At 45.0% G+C, this 15,407-nt stretch overlaps 1 protein-coding gene across 2 annotated transcripts in view; it reads right to left on the reverse strand.

Moving 5' to 3' along the window:
• RAB37 (RAB37, member RAS oncogene family) overlaps positions 1-15,407 on the reverse strand; it is a 111,881-nt gene that overhangs the window by 91,481 nt on the left and 4,993 nt on the right. The window lies entirely within an intron of this gene.

The following is a 15,407-nucleotide window of genomic DNA, read 5'->3' on the forward strand; positions in this document are numbered from 1 at the left end:
CTGTCACTAAAGAGGTCTTCAGAAAATGGTGCATAAAAAGAAACATAACCAGATCATAGCAAAATAAAGCAATAGTTATGTTAGACAGTGAGGGAAATGCAGTGGGAAGATATGAAGAAAGTGGCAAAAAGAGGGATAGTCAATTCTAGTTGCCATGTTAAAATTTATGTCTGATGTTTTGGGCTAGAAAAAAAACAGGAGGGAGGGGGAGCTCCTGCTGTTAAATTAAGAAGAGGGTTCACAGCTCTTTGTTATTCATATGAACCAAGGTTGAGCCAACTCTTCCTAATTGCAAGAAACTTGTTTCATCTGGACGTGCTCCTTGTAATTAGGAGCAGTTGGGTGGGAAAAGAGTGGATGAACAAAGTTACTTTGCAGAAAAATTGCTCCCTTCTTGAAGATTCAGTGTGACTTGGGATTTGGTCAGTGGAACGGCATTGAAAGATCAAGAAGGGAGGATGATGAGTATGAACGAAGCTTAGAAAATGGAACAGTTCAGGCTAGTCTCTTTTAGGACAATGCTATGCTAGTCAGTTATTCTGCTGCCTTCTGCATATGCCCTGGAACTATGTTTCAGTTTTACTGGTACAAGTGAGGTAGTCTTTGTTTTGTGGGAACTATCCTAGCCTTGCTTTGTCTCTTCAGTCTTAAAATTCTTTGCTATGGATTAGCTTCACATCTTTTTGATTCTGTCCGAAGGGTTGAATTTACTTTTGAAGCTTTATATCTTTTTGCAGCATCTGTAATAATGATTTTTAAAACTACCTGGTCGTTCTGAGAAGAAAGGGGTTGTTGGTACTAAAGGAAGAGCCTTGGCTCCGTATCTTGTGGGGATTTTGGTGTTTCTAACTTACAAGGTTGGTGTGTGGGGTTAAGCAAGCAGCCATCATAGAATACTGTAATGGCATTAGAAGGGGCCTATAAGGCAATCAAGTCCAACTTCCTTGGTGCAGGAATGCAAGTCAAAGGATATCTGCCAGGTGTTTGTCTAAATTTCTCTTGAATGCCTTGAGTGTTGGAGCACTCACCAACTCCCGGGGTAAATGGTTCCCGGGGTAAATGTCGTACTGCTCTAACAGTTAGGAGGTTTTCCCCGATATTCAGTAGAAATCTGGCTTCCCATAATTTGAGCCCATTGTTACGTTTCCTGCACTCTAAGATGATTGAGAACAGATCCTGCCCCTCTTCTGTATGCCAGCCTTTCAAGTATTTTAAAAGTATTATAATATCTCTCCTCACTCTTCTTTTCTCAAGGATAAACACGCCCAATTCTTTCAGCCTTTCCTCATAAGGCTTGGTTTCCAGCCCCCTGATCATCCTTGTTGCCCTCTTCTGAACTTGTTCCAATTTGTCAGCATCCTACTTCAAGTGTGGTGTCCAGAACTGGACACAGTACTCAAGGTGTGAGGCCTAACCAGTGCCAAATAGAGGGGGACTAGCACCTCATGGGATTTGGAAACTATGCTTCTATTAAGCAGTCTAAAATAGCATTTGCTTTTTTTGTAGCCACATCACACTGTTGGCTCATATTCAGCTTGTGATCTACAACAATTCCAAGATTCTTCTCACTTGTAATATTGCTGAATATAGCCTTGTGATTTTTGGTAGCTCCCTGGAGCACTGAAGAGGCAGTCACGTTCCCAGAGAACCAGACAGGAAGATTTCCCAAGCCAGCAGTACATCTGACCCTCTTGGAAATTAGTCATACCAGGAAAGTCTGAGTAGTGTGGCTGAGTGGACCTCTCTGACGTGGTCAAAATCTTGACAGGGGAGAAGTCCTTGGTGCTAAAGCCTCCAAAAAAGAAAAGGGGATCTAGATGAGGAAGTGGCTAGCAATGGTTGCCTCATTCTATCTGTCAGAAACTAACCGTATACATTGTTGGCATGTCAGACAGGCAGTTTCTGCTGAGAAAGGGATCAAGCTGCAGAAAGGAATTGCTGTTCACCTGATTGTTTCCACAACCTGAAGGCATTTTGAGTGGAAGTGAATTTGCAGCCTTAAATCAGCCTGCTGATTTCCAGCTACCATATCCCTAAGAGGTGGTAAATAATTCATAGCGTTTATGGACATTCAGAAGTACTAGCTGCCCATCATTTACCTGTAGTCTTCTGTTGTTGTTGTTTAGTCGTTAAGTCATGCCCGACTCTTCATGACCCCATGGATGAGAGCACGCCAGGCCCTCCTGTCTTCTACTGCCTCCCGGAGTTTGGTCAATTTCATGTTGGTAGATTCGATGACACTGTTCAACTATCTCATCCTCTGGTTGTTGTGGGTTTTTCAGGCTCTTTGGCCGTGTTCTGAAGGTTGTTCTTTCTAACGTTTCGCCAGTTTCTATGGCCGGCATCTTCAGAGGACAGCACTCATCCTCTGTCGTCCCCTTCTCCTCTTGCCTTCACACTTTCCCAATATCAGGGTCTTTTCTAGGGAGTCTTCTCTTCTCATGAGATGGCCAAAGTATTGGAGCCTCAGCTTCAGGATCTGTCCTTCCAGTGAGCACTCAGGGTTGATTTCCTTCAAAATATATAGGTTTATTCTCTTAGCAGTCCAGGGAACTCTCAAGAGTCTCCTCTAGCACCAAAGTTCTGTTATATGTCATCAAATCAAAATTGACTTAAAGTGAATCTAACAGGGCTTCTAAGGTGAGAAATTTAAGGAGTGGTTTTACCATTTCCACACCCCCAGTGAGCTTCCATGGCAGAGCAGGGATTTGAACCCAGGTCTCTTAGTCAATTTTTAAAATCCACTATATCACACTAAATATCCATAGTTCCCTTAAATGAGCCAACTGCATTGTTATTAAAACAACTTTTAATTTCTGTTACCTAAATACTAATCAGTATTGTTAATCAATAAATATTAATCAATATTCTGTTAACTAAATATTAATCAATCAATATTTATTCATCAATAAATATTAATCAATAGCATTGACTCTTAGAAGAATGGAGATAAGTGCACATGCACAGAATTCCTCTGCTCTCAGCCAGGCAAGGAAACCCGGCTCTCCTATCTGAGGGTTGTTTACTTCAAAGCAGGACTGGTTCTGATGTCCTCTGTAGCTAGACTTGGGACCTGGCTCATGGAAGGTGATCCCACTCCTCCCCTCTCCCATGTGAAGAAGCCTCATGCACACAAATTCAGTGCTTCTGGCACTGAGCTGCAATACATTATTAATTCTGCTAACCCTTTCTAGCACTGTATTAGGGCTTCTTCACAATGGAGTTCACTCAGCCTCTTCCTTTGGAGATCTATATTAGCCCTAACAAGTGGCTTCCTTTTGCCTTTTTTTTCTATCCTCCAAATATTTAGCTAACATTAGCTATTAATCTATAGGTTATACATAATAGAAGTATATTTATTTATTTATTTATTTATTTATTCATTCATTCATTCATTTATTTATTTATTTATTTATTTATTTATTTATTTATTTATTTATTTATACCCTGCCTATCTAGTCATTTTGACCACTCTAGGCGGCTATATCCCAAAACAGTGAACTGAAAAAAGACGATAAGACATCAACCCAAATGCCTTGCACAAATGTTCTACATACAGTGGGGTCTTGACTTGAGAACTTAATCTGTATTGGAAGGCGGTTCTCAAGTCAAAAAGTTCTCAAGTCAAATCTGCATTTCCCATAGGAATGCATTGAAAACCATTTGATCCATATCTGCTCTTTTCCGTCCATAGAAACTAATGGGAAGCTGCTATTTTGCCTTCGACCACTAGAGGGGGATATTTTGTTTCTTTTTTTCTTAGGTCAAGAAAGGTTCAGGGAAGGCAGGGAAAATACAGTCCAGGCAGGACAGTACCAGGCAGTCTGAAGACTGTCTCCCAATCCACTCTCTAAACGCTGGGAGGAGTGAGGAAGCAGACAGGCACCCTTTTCACTGGCCAACAGTTAACCGAAAGTTCAAATTTTGCACTTTCCCTGCCTCCCACGTGGGTTTTTTTCAGTTCTTAACTCAAATCTAAGTACTTAAGTCAAGTCAATATTTTCCTATGAGAGCGGTTCTTAAGTCAAAATGTTCTTAACTCAAGTCGTTCTTAAGTCAAGTCCCCACTGTATTCACATGCTTTATACAGTACAGCCATTCCAGGAAGAATTTCAAGATCTCATTAGGATGAATAATCCATGCAGCAGGTTGTCTCACCATGCCTTGAAATGAATGTACACTACCATTTAAAGAAGTACACATGTGGACACACACCGGTTCATCCTGAGTCTACAAGTCTTGAAATGATGTTTGATTATACGGTATACAATTGTTTCCTAGCTGTAGAGCTCACTGAGTTGGAACACCTGCCTGTCGATTCATGGGTTGAGTTTGTATCCTGGGAGGAGAGCTGTAGCCTTGGGAAAGGCGCTCATTGCTAGAGCGCCACCCAAAGAAGGGATTGGAAACCACTTATGAGCACTCTGTACCAGGGAAATCCGAGTGAGGGTTGCCAAAAGTCAGAACTGTCTCTTCAGCCTGCAGTTACTTTATACAATTTTAAAAATACTGAATATGGTTGCATAGATTTAGATTAGGCATCCTTCTGTCTCGAGAGATTATGGGAACATGCTCTGTATGGAGGACTTGGAACAGCGTCTAGTGTGGCTGAGGAGGCCAATTCGAGAGTGACAATCCCTTCTATGCTGAAGACAAATACAATCTGTCCCCTGTCCAGCTCCCTGATTTTGCTGCTTCCGGGACTGCCTCTGCCTCAGCCTGCTGGACAAGGGTCTCTTCGAATTGGGAGAGGCCATGATGCACCGCCTGCCTCCAGGCTGAATGCTCAGATGTCAAGGTTTCTCATCTGTTGAGGTCCATTCCTAAGGCCTTCAGATCCTGCTTGCAGATATCCTTGTATCACAACTGTGCTCTCCTTCTGGGGCACTTTCCCTGCACTAATTCTCCATACAGGAGATCTTTTGGAATCCGACCATCAGCCATTCTCACAACATGCCCAAGCCAAGATAGACGTTGCTGTTGCAGTAAGGTATACATGCTAAAAATTCCAGCTCATTCTAGGACTGCTCTGTTTGGAACTTTGTCCTGCCAGGTGATACCAAAAATGCGTTGGAGACATAATATATGGAACATGTTCAGCTTCCTCTCCTGCCGTGCACAGAGGGTCCAGGACTCACTGCAGTACAGGAGTGTACTCAGGGCACAGGCTCTATAGACCTGGATCTTGGTATATGCCGTCAGCTTCTTATTAAGCCATACTCTCTTTGTGAGTCTGGAGAACATGGTAGCTGCTTTGCCAATGCGTTTATCCAGCTCAACATCTAGGGACAGAGTGTCAGAGATCATTGAGCCAAGGTACACAAAATCATGAACAACCTGCAATTCTTCCGTGGAGATGGTAATAGAGGGAGGTGAGTGCACGTTCTGGCCCATGACTTGTGTTTGTTTATTTATTTATTTATTTATTTATTTATTTATTTATTTATTTATTTATTTATTTATTCATTCATTCATTCATTCATTCATTCATTCATTCATTCATTCATTCATTCATTCATTCAATTTATATGCCACCCACACTACCCAGAGGTCTCTGGGCGGCTTACAATAATTAAAATTCAACACAGTAAAAGATTAAATCCTTTTGTTTCTGATCATGGGGCGTTCTTGGCAAAGATACTGGAGTGGCTTGCCATTTCCTACTCCAGGTGGATTGCGTTTAGTCGGAACTCTCCACTATGTCCTGTCCGTCTTGGGTGTCCCTGCACGGCATAGCCCATAGCTTCTCTGAGTTACTCAAGCCCCTTCGCCACGACAAGGCAGCAATCCATGAAGGAGAGGCAGTAGAAGACAGGAGGGCCTGGCGTGCTCTGGTCCATGGGGTCACGAAGAGTCGGACACGACTAAACGACTAAACACACAAAAGATTAAATAATTAAAATACAATTAAAATACAATTAAAATTGCCATCAGACCCACAGCTAATATTATTTCAATTAAAAGCCTTCTGGAACAGGAAGGTTTTGACCTGGCGCCGAAATGTCATCAGCGTCGGTGCCAGACGAATCTCAGTCGGGAGGGCATTCCATAGTCTGGGGGCAGCTGCCGAAAAGGCCCTTTGTCTACAAACCATCCCTCTTACCTCCTTAAGGGACGGCTCTTTCAAAAGGGCCCCCTGGCTAGATCTTAACTGCCGGGTAGGTTCATATGGAAGGAGGTGGTCCTTCAGGTATCCAGGGCCCAAGCCGTTTAGGGCTTTATATGTCAAAACAAGCACTTTGAATTGGGCCCGGGCAGCAACTGGTAGCCAATGTAACTTATACAGAATCGGCTTGATATGTTCCCTGGCGGCTGCACCACTCACCAGCCATGCAGCTCGATTGAGGTGGTTGAGAGGGTGGTGGCCGACCAGCTTCAGGCGCACCTGGATGAAACAGATGCCCTGGATCCATTTCAGTCGGGCTTCAGGCCGCGCCATGGTACAGAAACGGCATTGGTCGCCCTGTGCGATGACCTTTTGAGGGAGGCCGACAGGGGCAACGTGTCCCTGCTGGTCCTCCTCGATATCTCAGCGGCCTTTGATACCATTGACCACGGTATCCTCCTGGGGAGGCTCTCCGAGTTGGGAATTGGTGGCCTGGCATTGGCCTGGCTCCGTTCCTTCTTGGGGGACCGCCCCCAGAGAGTACAGCTTGGGGAGAATGTCTCGGCCCCGTGGAGTCTCAATTGTGGGGTTCCACAGGGGTCGATTATCTCCCCAATGCTATTTAACATCTATATGAGGCCGCTGGGTGGGGTCATCAGGGGATGTGGAGCTCGGTGTCATCAGTATGCTGATGATACTCAGCTGTACATCTCCTTTCCACCTACCACAGGAGATGCCGTTCTGTCCCTTCAGCGCTGCCTGGGGACCGTACTGCAATGGATGCAGGAGAACGGGTTGAGGCTGAACCCGGACAAGACGGAGGTACTGAGGGTGGGCGCTCCCACAGTCGGGTGTTTGGGAAACTTCCTCACTTTTGGGGGGGCGACCCTCCCCGCCAAGGATGGGGTCCGCAGCTTGGGGATCCATCTGGACCCGGCGCTCACCATGGAATCCCAGGTGGCGTCGGTTGTCCGAACCGCCTTTTACCATCTTAGGCGGATAGCCCAGCTGCGGCCCTATCTCGAGGTGGGGGCGCTCACTACGTTGGTGCATGCGCTCGTAATCTCAAGATTAGACCACTGTAATGCGCTCTACGTGGGGCTGCCTTTGAGGCTGCTGCGGAAATTACAGGTGGTGCAGAATGCGGCGGCCAGACTACTCAGTGGTGTGAAAAGGTACCAACATATTTCGCCCACCCTGGCCGCATTGCATTGGCTGCCCATCCGTTTCCGCATCGACTTCAAAGTGTTGACGCTTACTTATAAAACCCTAAACGGCTTGGGGCCTCGATACTTGGCGGAACGCCTATTTCCACCAACTTCTACCCGTGTCACTCGCGCGAGTCAGGAGGTGAGGCTGAGGAGCCTAACGCCGAGGGAGGCCCGGAAAGAAAAAACAAGAAATCGGGCCTTCTCGGCAGTGGCTCCTCGCCTCTGGAATAACCTTCCCCCTGACATTCGCGCGGCTCCCTCACTGGGTACTTTTAAAAAACAACTAAAAACTTTGATGTACCGGCAGGCTTTCCCGTTTATTAATTCCTGATCACCCTTCCTTTTTCTTCCTTAGTTTTCTCTCATCTTGTCGTAACTTTTCCTTTGTATGATTTATTTTAACCGTATTGTTGTTGTTTATTGTTGTAAGCCGCCTAGAGTAATCTTGGTTGATTAGATAGGCGGGATATAAATAAAATAAATAAATAAATAAATAAATTCTGGACCAGTTACAGTTGCCGGACCGTCTTCAAAGGCAGCCCCACGTAAAGCGCATTGCAGTAATCCATGCGGAATGTTACCAGTGCATGTGTGACTGTCATGAGACTCCGCTCGTCCAGGTAGGGCCGTAGCTGGTATAATTTCCGCAGCTGAAGGAGGGCGCCCCTGGCCACCAAGTCCACCTGGGCTTCCAGTGTTAGACTGGGGTCCAGGAGCACCCCCAAGCTGCGGACCCTGTCCCTTAGGTGGAGTGTAACCCCATTCAGGGTGGGGAAATGGCCCTCCAGCCTGTCCGGTGAAGCACCCACTAACAGCACTTCCGTCTTGTCTGGATTGAGTTTCAATTTATTAACCCTCATCCAGTCCATTATCAGGTCCAGACACGAGTTCAGCACAGAAACCGCCTCACCTGGATTGGTGGAAAACGAGAGGTAGAGCTGAGTGTCGTCAGCATATTGCTGACTCCTCAGCCCAAACCTCCTGATGACCTCTCCCAGCGGTTTCATGTAGATGTTAAACAGCATGGGGGACAGTATTGAGCCCTGAGGAATGCCATGACATAACTGCCATGGGGCAGAGCAACTGTCCCCCAGCACCACCCTCTGGACACGGTCAGCTAGGAAGGAGCGGAACCACCGTAAAACAGTGCCCCCAACTCCCAACCCAGCCAGCCTATCCAGAAGGACACCATGGTCGATGGTGTCGAAAGCCGCTGGGAGGTCCAGGAGTATCAACAGGGTCACACTCCCCCTGTCTTTCTCCCGGCAAAAGTCATCGTACAGGGCGACCAAGGCAGTCTCTGTACCAAAACCCGGCCTGAAACCCGATTGAAATGGATCCAGAAAATCCGTTTCATCCAGCAGCGCCTGGAGTTGCCCGGCCAGAACCTGCTCCAACACCTTGCCCAAATAAGGGAGGTTCGCCACTGGTCGGTAGTTAACCACCAGCCTTGGGTCCAGGTTAGGCTTTTTAAGGAGTGGTCGAATTACCACCTCTTTCAAAGCGGTAGGGACCACTCCCTCTCTCAGGGAGGCGTTCACGGCCTCCTGGACCCAGGTGCGAACCCCCCTGGCTGATCTTCCAATTAGCCAGGATGGGCAAGGGTCGAACGGAGTGGTGGTAGAACGGACAGATCCAAGCACCCTGTCCACATCATCAGGTCTCAACAATTGAAACTCATCCATTAATGCTGGACCTAAGCACGGTGCACTGGACACATTTAGGATGATTGTTAATCCAAAGTCTTGGCAGTGATTCATGAGTTGTTCGAGGTCTTCAGCAGAGTGGGCAACAACAGCTGCACCATCGGTGAAGAGGAATTCCCGCATGCATTTCAGCTAGACTTCGGTCTTCGCTCTCAATCTAGAGAAATTAAAGAGCTTTCCATCTGATCTAGTCTGGAGATAGATGACTTCTGTTGCAGTTTCAAATATGTGCTTCAGCACGACAGCAAAAAAGATCCCAAACAGGGTCGGCGTGAGGACACAGCCCTGTTTCACTCCACTTCGGATATCAAAGGGATCTGATGTTGAGCCATCGAAAACTACAGTGTCCTTCATTTCCTCATGATTTAATGATATTAAGGAGTCGAGGTGGACATCCAATCTTGGGAAAGATTTTAAAAAGGCCGTCCCTGCTAACCAAATCAAAGGCCTTTGTGAGATCTATGAAGGCCACAAAGGGTGGCTGTTGCTGTTCCCTACATTTCTCCTGCAGCTATCAGAGGAAGAATACCATGTTTGTACAATATAATGTTTGTATTAATTTATATTGTTTGCTTTTGGGGGAAGACTGTGGCCTTGAAACTTAAGAAGTGTGTAAATTGAAATCAATATAGTATCAACTAGCTGCACAACTCTGTGTGCATGAGTGTGAAAGAAAAAGAGAGGCAGAAGAGCTGGACAATTTAGGGGGCAGAGAGGCTGAGAGAGAGACAGAAAGAGGACTGAGCTGAGCTTTGAGGTCTGCAGACTGAAAGCACCTGGATTTGGAGAACTTAGTATATTACATGTCCAAGAGTCTCCCCAGCCACTGGTGGTGTTGGCAGGAGGCTACTAAGTGTTGCAGTAACAAAAGTAACTTTTCCAAGGTCTGATGTCTCTGTAGAACTGATGTTGGAGCAGTGGGTATGTTCTGCTGCATGCCTTCACCTAATGCTCAACATGTACATTTGTAAATAAATGCAAAGGAAATGAAATTGGGTAAATGTTGCCTTCTGGTGGCTTACGGAGTGGGGTCTATGTATCATAGCTTTCACTATCTTTCTAGCTTTTCCCAGTGCCTTTCCTCAGTTTTTCCTACAATGAATGCCTAGCTTGGCATCCCAGCTACCTAAGACAGCAAAATCCAGGTCACTGCACACGCAAAAATGCCATGCAGAGTTGTGTCACAGTCACCCTGCAGGATGAATAAAGTAGATCTCTGGGTATTCCCTACCTCCCAAAACAAGAACAGAGAGTTGAAGAATTTTACCCACCTTATGCACAACCTAAGAAGCCAGCTCTCATAAAGAGAAATTGTTATGCAAGGCTAACAATAACCTCTGATTGAACTTCTCTATATTATTTATAATTTTATTTTTAGCACTAGCGCAGATGGTTCAGTCAGTCTTACAGTAATTTTATATCAACTAAAAGCCACTCCTGTCTTTTATGTCCCACCATCATCTATTGAACATGAAATTGTCCTACCTTTCAAAAGCCAACATCTGCTTCAAAGTTTCTCAGGCCTGGACTGGCTTCAGTCTGGCATTCTATTGAATTGATCCCACGCACATAAACATACTCTATGGAATTTCTCATTTTGTACATTTCAGTTTCATCACCTACATCCCCAATCCCTCTGTGACAATCTGATCAAATCATTGGGTTGTAGGAATGTGGCAATTCTCTCCTCTTTTTAGCTAATAAATTATAAGGTAAAAACAAAAGCAATGGCAGCAGAAAAACACTCTCTGTGCGTGTGTGTTTGAGAGAGAGAGAGAGAGAGAGAGAGAGAGAGAAGTAGACCATGTTCTCAGCATCCACCCCTTTCACAGTAACTAGCACTTTGTATTAAAATCACTCTAAAAAACAACCTTAAGTAGAAAAAGTATATTTACTTACAGTTTCAATCTTCAGTTATAGTCAGAAGTATAAAAGAGAGGTTTAAAAAAAGAAATTGCAGTCTCAGCCATATAGGAGACTTAGTCCACCATGCAGCTGCATGGTCAGGGGTCAGGAGCAGAGAATTAAATGTCTGCCTTGCTTGGAGGTCAAGAGGAAGAGAGGGAACAACAACAGAAGCAAACAAGCATGAAGAGAAAGGGGAAAGCCAGAAGTGGGGAAAATAACTTTGCTAATTGTCTAGTGGCACAATACAGTTACCCTAGTTTGTGAAAGCACCCACCCCTCACTGAAATCCATTGTTCAGTTATGTGCAAGATTATTATTTTTCCCAACATATTTCTATGCCACTGAGGCAGAGCAAGAAATAGTGTGCCTCGGCAGTCCTCTTAAATCAAGATGCACAGTACCTAAAGCCACTGAAGGTCCTTTGGCAAATCCAACACATATATCTTTTTCTTAATAGTCAGGCCAGCACCACCCTCGGTATATTTCTTCCTAATTTTCCATGGTAAAATGACAAGAACCTGAACTTTACATTCTACCTGAGGACTTCAGAAATTATATTACTGTTGCTGTCATTATGTGCCATCAAGCTGCTGCCACTTTATGGTGACCCTATGAATTGTTGAGTTCCGGGATAGACTAACTTTATCAGCTGTTTTAATTTGCCTGAAAGTTTATTTTGTAACTCCTAATCCACACACAGGCTCTGCATGCCTAGGCTAATGCAAACATAGGCTCTACACACTTAAGAGTCTTTGTGTGCATAAGCTATTACAAAATAAACTTCTGCACGTTCTCTGTTTGACTCCTACTCTTTTGCACTGATAGCAGGAGGAACTTTAATATCAGTTGTTCACAAAAAAAAGTCTTCATCTCAAGACTAATCATCACTTAAAACATGATCCCAGACTGGCTAAAACCGTGTGGCATTCCTCTTGGTTGGTTTCATATTTAGTTCCTGTGCACTGAGCTTCCACATACTAAAGATTGTCACTAGGTGGGAAATGCAAAGGCCATCTGGCAATGTTACCTAGATCAGGTGCCATCACCTCATTTCAATCTCAAGGCAAAAGTGTATGGAATAGTGCAGATATAAAGTCAGTTTTTCCCCACATGTTGTTTTACTTTTAATTTGGCCTTGAACAAAAGCAACGTGCAAGTGGGTCTGAGAGACTATAATTAAAATGTAAAGTATACATTTTAAAAATAGAGTTAGGAAGCCATATATTTGGGATTACAACTTCAGCAGTCCCAGAATCAGCATGGCTAATGGTGATGTTGGCTGGGGATTATGGAAATGTAGTTCAAAATGACTTTTTCAAGCTCTGGCTAAAGGCCTGTTGCTTAGCATAGTGAATAACACTAGGATAGACCCACTGAATCAGTGGGGATTTGGTGAATCATCTCCTCCAAAAGTTCCATTGATTTAGATGGGCCTACTGTAATTGCCACTGACTTCATTAAACTAGGTTGACACCAGAGTAGGCCCATTTAAATCACGGGCACTTAACAGAGGAGTTGACTCACCAAATCCTCTCTGATTTAATGGGCTTACTCTAGCACAACTATGCTGAGTAATGGGATTTCAGCCACTGAATACAGTAATACTGATAGCTGTCAAAGACCAGTTTTGTGTTCCCTCTTGACTTAGAATAGCAGTGACTCAGATTCTCCATATAAACATCTCCACTTAAGGCACCCAAACTCACTGTAGGTCTTACTTGAATCTGAGGGAAGATAGATTGCAACCAGCCAGGCAAGGAAAGTGACAGAAACTCTAGCAGGAAATTGGAATCAAACAAGATGCATGCCAAAAAAAAATGTAGCAGAACCTAAGATGATAGCAGCTTCCACTTGGTCAATTCCCAGAGCACACAGAAGCTGTTACTATGCCAGGGCTTCTTTGGCACAAGATACACAACAGCTACACTCTACTTCCAGAGGCCTGGGAGCTCAGGTGCCATTTTGGCACTTTCCCTGAAGATGTCTGCCAGTTTTGCATCATTGCTGGAAACATCCTGGCTGTAGTCAAACCATAGCACTGCTCTCAGTGGTAACAAGGCACTACAGGCACTACAGTGTGTCACACAAACTCCAGGACTAAGGCAATGTCAGACTGAAAGGTCTCAGAGGTGTCAGCCACAAGCAGGCATCCCACAAGTGGACTGAAGTTATCCTTGTATCAGAGCTTGTCCCCAGGCATGACATTAACTGTGAAGGCACAAACCCAGCTATCGTAGCAACAGTCTACATCCAGGAGCTTCCTGCTCAGTTTCTGATTTTGGCATTGCCATGACTAAGGAAGCTGCCATCCAGAGGAATTAGACTATATTCTCCCATCCAAACCGGCCCAGGGTTTGAGATCTTTTTTGGCAAAGCCTTCTTTCAATCCTGCCAGCCTCTGAAGTGCAGTTGGAAAGAACATAAAATAAGACTTTCTTGAAAGCCAGTCTCAGCTTGCAGAACTCTCCTCCAAGGGAGACTAGGTTGGTACCTTGCCTGTTGGTCTTCTGCCTTTGGGCCCCCACCTGTTTTTTTTTAAATCACTTTCAGACTGAGAGGAGTCTTCATAAGAAGTACAGTAAAGTGGTGACTAAATGGCTAAAAACTACAGGATTCACTGGAGTGAAAAACAGATGCATCTGCATTTGTAGAAAGTGATTAGCGCTAGTGTAGTCGAATAGTTGACTGTAGTGGATGTGCCTGCATTGTGTTTCCCCATTTCATTTCCCCCCTGGTGTTCAGCAGCCACTATTTTTCTGCACTACTTCTATTTTTTTGCATCTGCATCATGTGGATATCACATGCCTGCCCATCATTCTGCGTTTTGCCACTGCCAACAGCAACATGACTTGCAGCACACAACAGATGGCCAAGAGCAGAAGCTACGTTTAACCACCAGCACTAGACATGGGGGCTTCGTATTTGTCAACGAAGACAAAGCCCGCCAGCACAGGTGGCCGGCCCGATTACCACCCATCCTTAGAACCTGCCAGACCACTTACTGTGTGGCACGAGCTCCATGTGGCCAGTGTCATCCCCAATGCCCCATTCTGAGCAGGGAGGCTCATCCTCCCTCCCTTTGCTGGAGTGGCCAGGCGAGAAGGGGGTGGGGCTGCAGCAGCCAGGCTACTGCCATGACAGGGGTGCAGGTGATGATGCTGGCCACATGCATCTCATACCATGCGGTAAGTGGTCCAACGAGTTCCAGGGGTGAATGATAATTGGGCTAGCCAACTATGCTGATGGGCTTCATGTTCATAGATTAATGTGAAGCCCCCATGTCTAATCAGCACTCTGCCAAAGGCATATTCAACAGCAACTAAAACGGAGCATCTTGTCCGTTTTAAGTGTAAAAAAACTGTTCAAAGAGACCCCTCTGGGGTGAGGATGGGTGTTAAGTTTAAAAAGCTCTCCCAATCTCAGAATTCTCCTCCCACTGTTTGAATCCATGCTTACCTTTCTCAACTGGAGCTAGCAACAGGATGATGCGCGGCTGCTCAAACACTGTGAATGTATTCCTAAAGAATAAGTCCAACTGCTAATCGCATGTGGTGCCCACTGCGGTGTAGTGGAGAGAATGACAGATTTGGACTCAGGAGACTTGGGTTTGTACAGTATTCCTGCTTGGCCATAGAAACTCACTGGAGGAAGGTAAAACCTTAAATATCTAACCTTGAAAACCCAACTAGGCTCCCTAGAAATCAGTTCCAGCCTGATGGCACAGATAACACACAGTCCCAAGTAGAATACACCCATTTAAATTTATTGTCAAATGGTAGGTCAACAGCTACATATGTCCCATTGACTCAGTGGATCTAATCTAACTGGGAATACCATTTGGATTTAGATGAAAGCAATTGAAATCATATCCAGAATCCATTTAAGAAACAGGATTAGGACATCTACCAAGGATTAAGGAGGTTGTCTCATTTCCTTTGCCTGCAGTCCATGGCATTCTTTTTTTATTGTCCATTTTTGTTCTGAAATGTTTTCTTCCTTCTCCTCCAGTACAGGCAGATATGGGAACAGTATCTCCATTCCACCCCCTCATGGATTGCTGCCTTGTCATGGCAAAGGGGCTGAGTAACTCAGAGAAGCTATAGGCTGTGCCATGCAGGGACACTCAAGACGGACAGGTCATAGTGGAGAGTTCTGACTAAACACGATCCACCTGGAGCTGGAGAAGAATTATACCAGAAAGATTTGGATATCCCGGACAACACAGGTAGTGTGGTTGCTGACCTTGAGCCAGACATCCTGGAGAGTGAAGTCAAGTGGGCCTTAGAAAGCATGGCAGACAACAAGGCCAGTGGAGGTGATGGTATTCCAGTGGAACTACTTAAAATCTTAAAAGATGAGGCTGTTAAGGTGCTACACTCAATATGCCAGCAAGTTTGGAAAACTCAACAGTGGCCAGAGGACTGGAAAAGATCAGTCTACATACCAATCCCAAAGAAGGGCAGTGCCAAAGAATGC

The sequence above is a fragment of the Pogona vitticeps genome, chromosome 2, assembly GCF_051106095.1.
Source record: "Pogona vitticeps strain Pit_001003342236 chromosome 2, PviZW2.1, whole genome shotgun sequence".
Taxonomy (NCBI): domain Eukaryota; kingdom Metazoa; phylum Chordata; class Lepidosauria; order Squamata; family Agamidae; genus Pogona; species Pogona vitticeps.